Genomic DNA, 6,333 nt, shown 5'->3' with positions numbered 1-6,333 from the left:
AGCTGCATCCAGCTTCAGTGCTTATCCAGTAGTACTTTACCCTAGCTTGTTATTAGTGTAAACCTTGTATCCTGTCTATGTGGACCAAGGCTTTTAACGTAAGATAGTGTGGTAAAGTTATTATTATTATTGTTATTGGTGTGAGTGTATATGGGGGGTTGTTAAGGGGTTAATAAATAAGTACATGAATTACAGAGTATCTCTTCTTCCAAGGTGGGAGCGCAGTGATCAACCCTTAGACTAACATATATGGTCATGTAGCAAGTTATTACTACTGTGGATAGTTTATTTTGGGGGCCGGGCCTTTTAGCTCTCCCATATTTGATACTCTTGTCTTCTAACTACCTATACCCCTTAATAGTACCAGTACCCCATAGAAGCCCCACTTCTCTATTGTTGTAACAAGTGGTTGGCCAGTCCGGGAGGAACATTATAAGTGTAAAAAATTAGATTCTTGAGTGCCAAAATTAAAATTTTTTATTTCCGCAGAACGGTTGTGTGCTAGCCTAGGGTCCAGCTCATCTAGCAAAGGACATTCTTGCACTGACTGGACACCCAGCTGGATCCCTTCACGATTAAGGTTAGTGTGGCCTTGTGTTAGGGGCCGTGCAAATTTTTGTTTTTTTTCCAATTTTTATTTTTTAATTTTTTCTTTGGCTGGGAGCTAAAATTATTAGTGATGTCTTCTGAAATGCAGAACCTGGCAAGGGAGCCTTCAGTGGTAGAGATAAAGAAACTTAAAAAGTCTAATTTAGTATTGTTAGGCCAGGAATTTGGCCTAGAATTAAATGTCGCAGATAAAAAGTGGACTTTGGTGAATGAAATATTACAACATTGTATTGATGAAGAACTATTGGCAAGTGATACACCTTTATGCCAGCCTAGCCAAGCAGAAAGTGCAACTCATAGGGAAAGTGAATTAGCTTTAGAGTTAGCAAAAATAAAATTAGAGGAGCAAAGACTCAAAACCGAGGAGGCTAAAATTAGAGCGAATGCCACTGGAACTCCACCTACCAGGGATTCAAACCCCAGGCATTATGAGAAAAAGCATAATTTGCCTGAATTTTCCGAGTCTGACCCTGAAAGGTTTTTCAACCATTTTCAGAGAGTAGCCACGTCCATGAACTGGCCAAAGGAAGAGTGGGTGAAAATCCTACAGGGAAGACTTAGGGGTAAAGCACAAGATATTTTTATAAACATGCCTGACGATGAGTGTTTCGAATATGATATAGTCAGGGAATGTATTTTGCGGGCATATGAAATTACTCCTGAAGCTCACCGCCAAGTTTATCGTAACCTTAGGCCTACTCACAACCAACCGCTCACTGAATTTGTGAATGATCAAATTCGATTGTTTGATAGATGGATTCGCTCGGCGAAAGCCGAAACATACGAGGCTCTCAGGAACTTAATTTTAATGGAGCATTTTATAGATATTATGCCAGAGAATGTTTCACAGTATATTAGAGGAAGGATAGAGTTAAATTCTACAATAGGGGATTTGGCCAAGTTGGCAGAAAACTACCAATTGGCGGGCAAAAGGCCCAATAAAAATAATTATACCCCACAGAGTAGCAAACCTTATACCCACAGCCAGTCCAGACCAGCTCATTCTAACCCTTTACCTAATGCACCTTCTGTTTCAGACATAACTAACCCTGTTAAAGTGTCTAGCCCAACGGCACCTAAAGGTGAACCGAAGGGTAATTCTGTTAGTAATGTCTCTTCTCCCCGACGTTTTTGTGGTCACTGTAATCGTCCAAACCACACTATTAGCCGTTGTTGGCAACTGCACCCTGAAAAAAGACCCAATGCTCTAGTTGTGACACAGGGCTTGAGGCTTTCAGAAGGGTTAGGGAGTAAGACCTCCAACCCACAGTGGTTGGACTTGCTTACCCCATTCTTATCGAAAGGGAGACTACTTTTGTCTGAGGGTTCTTCCTGGAAGGACGTGGTGATCTTCAGAGACACCGGTGCCATCCAGACTTTAATTTTAGAGAGTGCGTTGCAAGGTGCCAACACTCTCGACACTGGAGAGGTGGTACTGGTCGAGGGTGTCACTAGTGATACTCGGGCAGTACCCCTCCATAAGGTTACCCTGGAATCTGATTTCCACAAGGGTGTTTGTACAGTCGGAGTCACTTCATACCTACCTTTCCCTAATGTTGATGTAATAGTTGGTAATGATTTAGCAGGGGATAAGGTAGGGGACTCCAGACTGCCTATTATGTTGCCTACCCCTAAGGTTTGCCTGGATCCACCCGCCGCAGAGGATAATGTTGTGTACCCTGCGTGCGCGGTGACCAGGTCTATGGGACTTAAATGTAAGGGCAGCCCTGTGCTTGCCAAGGTGGTAAATCCCGAGGTCACGAGGAGCTTTCCGAGTGGTGAAAACCAAGTGGACCTCGCGGACACATTCATGGCCCGACTCGATGACGTGGCCGAGGACATTGTGGAGAGCCTGCCACCACCAGCTACCGAGAGTAGTGGGGAGGTGGAGGAGAACACTGTCGAGCCTCGGCCAATGGCATCTGACCAAGGCCTAGACGCCTCCTTGAGTGAGTTACAGAAAGCTGACCCCACTCTTGCAGATTGTCATGAAACAGCCGTCTCTATGGAGGAAATTGTAGACGCAGCAACTGGGTACTACTACAATGATCGGATTTTGATGAGAAAATGGAGACCACAGAGTGCTCCCTTGTCAAATGAGTGGGAGGTAGTCCACCAGGTTATGTTGCCGACCTGCTATAGAGAAAGAGTTTTGGCAGCTGCTCATGATGATCCTATGGGGGGACATCAAGGTATTAATATTACGTATCACAAAATTTTAAAGTATTTTTTCTGGCCCAAGCTGAAAAGCGATGTGGCAAAATTTTGTAATGCGTGTATTGTTTGTCAACTGATTGGGAAACCAAACCAGACTCCACCTAAAGCTCCTCTAAGGCCTATTGTCGTGCCAGAGGAACCATTTTCTCATGTGGTAATGGACTGTGTTGGACCATTACCTAGAACTAAGTCTGGTAATATTTACCTAATCACGATGATGTGTATCACTACTCGTTACCCAGAGGCTTTTGCTGTAAGGAACATCCGAGCAAAAACTGTTGTTGCTCGTATGTTGCAATTTTTTCCACTTTTGGACTGCCTCGGGTCGTGCAAACTGACAATGGTACTAATTTTAAGTCTGATGTTTTCGAGCAATTTTGTAAGGAACATGGAATAACTCATAAGGTTTCCAGCCCATACCATCCACAGAGTCAGGGGGTAATTGAACGTTTCCATCTAACTCTGAAGCAGATGTTGAAGACATCGTGCGAGAGTTCCCACACCTTCTGGGATGAGAATTTACCGTATGTTTTGTTTGCGGCTAGAGAGGGATTACAAAGTTCACTGGGCTGTTCTCCTTTTGAGTTAGTCTTTGGCCATAAAGTTCGTGGACCCTTGCAAATGTTACAGGAGAATCTGTTAGGGAACGTAACGTTATCCGAAGGTTCGGCTTTCTTTGCGCAACACCACCAGAGACTCAAGGACTGCAAGGCGGCTGCATTTAAGTATCTTGGCAAGGCCCAAGAAAAGATGAAAGAACGTAACGATGCTAAATCTAAGTTACGGGTATTTCAGCCTGGCGACCCTGTCCTGGTATTAAAGCCTCGACTAGGGAACACTATGTCCCACAAGTACGAAGGCCCCTACATTGTGACAGAAAAGACTGGGGACCTCACGTACAAAGTGAGGTACTCTGACAAACATAACCAGGTTATGCTCATACATGTAAATCGACTGAAGAAGTTCCAGGGCCCCAGGCCCATTGCACTAACCAATGTTTCCATTTCCAGTGAGAGAGGGGATGATTGTTCTGGGGACCCAACTAATCTCATTTTCAATAATTCTAGTTCTGTGAATGCTGTGGAGGGACTGTCCCATTTGCAGATGGCCCAACGTGAAGAGGTGCAGTCGTTGGTTGATGAATTCTCCAGTCTGTTCGGGGAGGTCCCGACCCAGACTGATGCCATTTGCCATGATGTCGAGTTGACGGACTACACTCCCATTCGCCTTCAACCCTATCGGATGAGTCCAGAAAAGAAGGCCATCGTACGGAAGGAGGTCGACTTCTTGCTCCAGCACGCCCTCATCCGGCCGAGCCAGGGCTCTTGGTGCTCGCCCTGCCTTTTGGTCCCCAAACCAGACGGCTCCTGGCGATTATGCACCGACTATCGGCAGCTCAACAAGGTGACCATTGTGGATGCCTATCTGCTGCCCCTCCTCGAGGACTGCATTGACGAGTTGGGAAATGCCAAGTACGTTTCGAAATTCGACCTCTCGAGGGGGTATTATCAAATCCCACTCACTGAACGTGCTAAACAGCTCACCGCGTTCGTGACACCCGAGGGTATTTTTGAGTATCAAGTGTTACCGTTCGGCTTGCGTAATGCCCCTGCCACGTTCCAGAGACTCATGAACTCTCTACTCGCTAAGGTGCCAAATTGTCGGGCGTATTTAGATGATATCGTGCTGTTTGACAGTAATTGGGCTGACCACATAGCTAGGTTACGCCAGTTGTTTGCCATCTTGAAAAGGGCAAATCTTACCTTAAATGCTAAAAAGTGTCATTTTGGCCAAGGCACAGTGACGTACCTCGGTTATGAAGTGGGCCAAGGAAAAGTGTTACCTCGGCAAGATAAAATCAATGCTATTCTGGAGTATCCAGTACTAAAGTCTAAAAAGGACGTTCAAAGATTTATCGGTATGTGTGCGTACTATCGACGTTTTTGTCAGAACTTTTCCAGTGTTGCCACTCCTCTCACAGACTTGTTGCGGAAAGCCGTTAAATTTAAGTGGTCATCAGACTGTGCAGAGGCATTTAAAAATTTGAAATTGATCTTAGCTTCCGCCCCAGTGCTTGCTAGTCCAAGGTTCGACCGACCATTTAAAATTCATGTTGACGCGTCTGACTCGGGTGCTGGTGCAGTGTTGTTGCAAACTGGGGATGATCAGGTGGAACACCCAGTATATTATTACTCTGTGAAATTCGACAAGGCGCAACGCAATTATTCAGTGGTAGAAAAAGAGGCGTTGGCGCTAGTGTTAACATGTAAAAAGTTCGAAGTTTACCTCACAGGTAATATAGTGGAAGTGTACACGGACCATAACCCACTAGTTTTCCTGACTCAGATGAAGGGTAAGAATAAACGCATCCTCAGGTGGGCGTTGTACCTACAGGACTTCAATCTTTCCATTACCCACCTACCGGGCAAACTCAATGTGATAGCCGACGCTCTGTCCCGGTTGCCTGAATAACATTCATCTGAGCCACAGAAAGCCATTTACCAACCGTCATGCTTTAGTTAATTTTTTTTAGGTTCTCCTGTGACATTAAATATTCCGTGTCCAATTTATTTACTTCCCTGTTCTTTTATTTTTTTGTGTATGTTTTTTTTTCTTTCAGAGAACTCCTTTGTATTTTTTTTTTTTTTTGCAGAGAAATTGTTTTTGATTGATTTTTTGTTTTTGTCATGTTTTTCTTTTTATTCTCTGTATACTCTTACAAAAAATATGACTACTATTCTAGTAGTCACATTTTTTTTTCTCTGAAGGGGGGAGGAGTGTTACGACCCTGGGTTCTCCAGTGGAAACCAGAGGTCAAAATTGAGCTATTAAACTTCCTGGTAGTACAGTTGGGCATCTCGATAGCAATTGTTTGTATCTTCCCTGCCAGACGTAAGACTATTATTGTTTCTCAAAGAGCATTTAAAGACTGAGCTGGGGGTTGATTATTAAATAATAACATAGGCACCAACGTTGCTTACTAATACTTTCTAATCATTCATAAAGTAACAATACGTTGCATAGGGGAAGATCTTTAATGTGCTTAGCTGCACGATCAATTAGGCTCCTCCCGGCACCACGATGAGGGAGGCAGCTGGTGGCTAGCTCGCCCTTCTCTCTGGCTGTGTCGTGCGGATAAGACCTACTCTGTGGCTGTATCCCTACTCTTCTCCCCTCTCCTCTTACTTATTTCCCTTACCTGAAGTTCCTGTATCCTTAAGCTAAGTACGGGGCATCAGTAAGTATACCTACTCTGGTAGTAACTATTGGTGAGACCTGGGGTTAGTATTTGCCAGTGTTTTGTTTACCCTAAGTGTTGTGTTTTGTATTAGGGTACCACATGGTCTCACTACCCTAAGCTGCATCCAGCTTCAGTGCTTATCCAGTAGTACTTTACCCTAGCTTGTTATTAGTGTAAACCTTGTATCCTGTCTATGTGGACCAAGGCTTTTAACGTAAGATAGTGTGGTAAAGTTATTATTATTATTGTTATTGGTGTGAGTGTAT

Source organism: Procambarus clarkii, unplaced genomic scaffold, assembly GCF_040958095.1.
Source record: "Procambarus clarkii isolate CNS0578487 unplaced genomic scaffold, FALCON_Pclarkii_2.0 HiC_scaffold_97, whole genome shotgun sequence".
In the NCBI taxonomy this organism is placed as follows: domain Eukaryota; kingdom Metazoa; phylum Arthropoda; class Malacostraca; order Decapoda; family Cambaridae; genus Procambarus; species Procambarus clarkii.
This window is presented reverse-complemented; position numbering follows the sequence as displayed.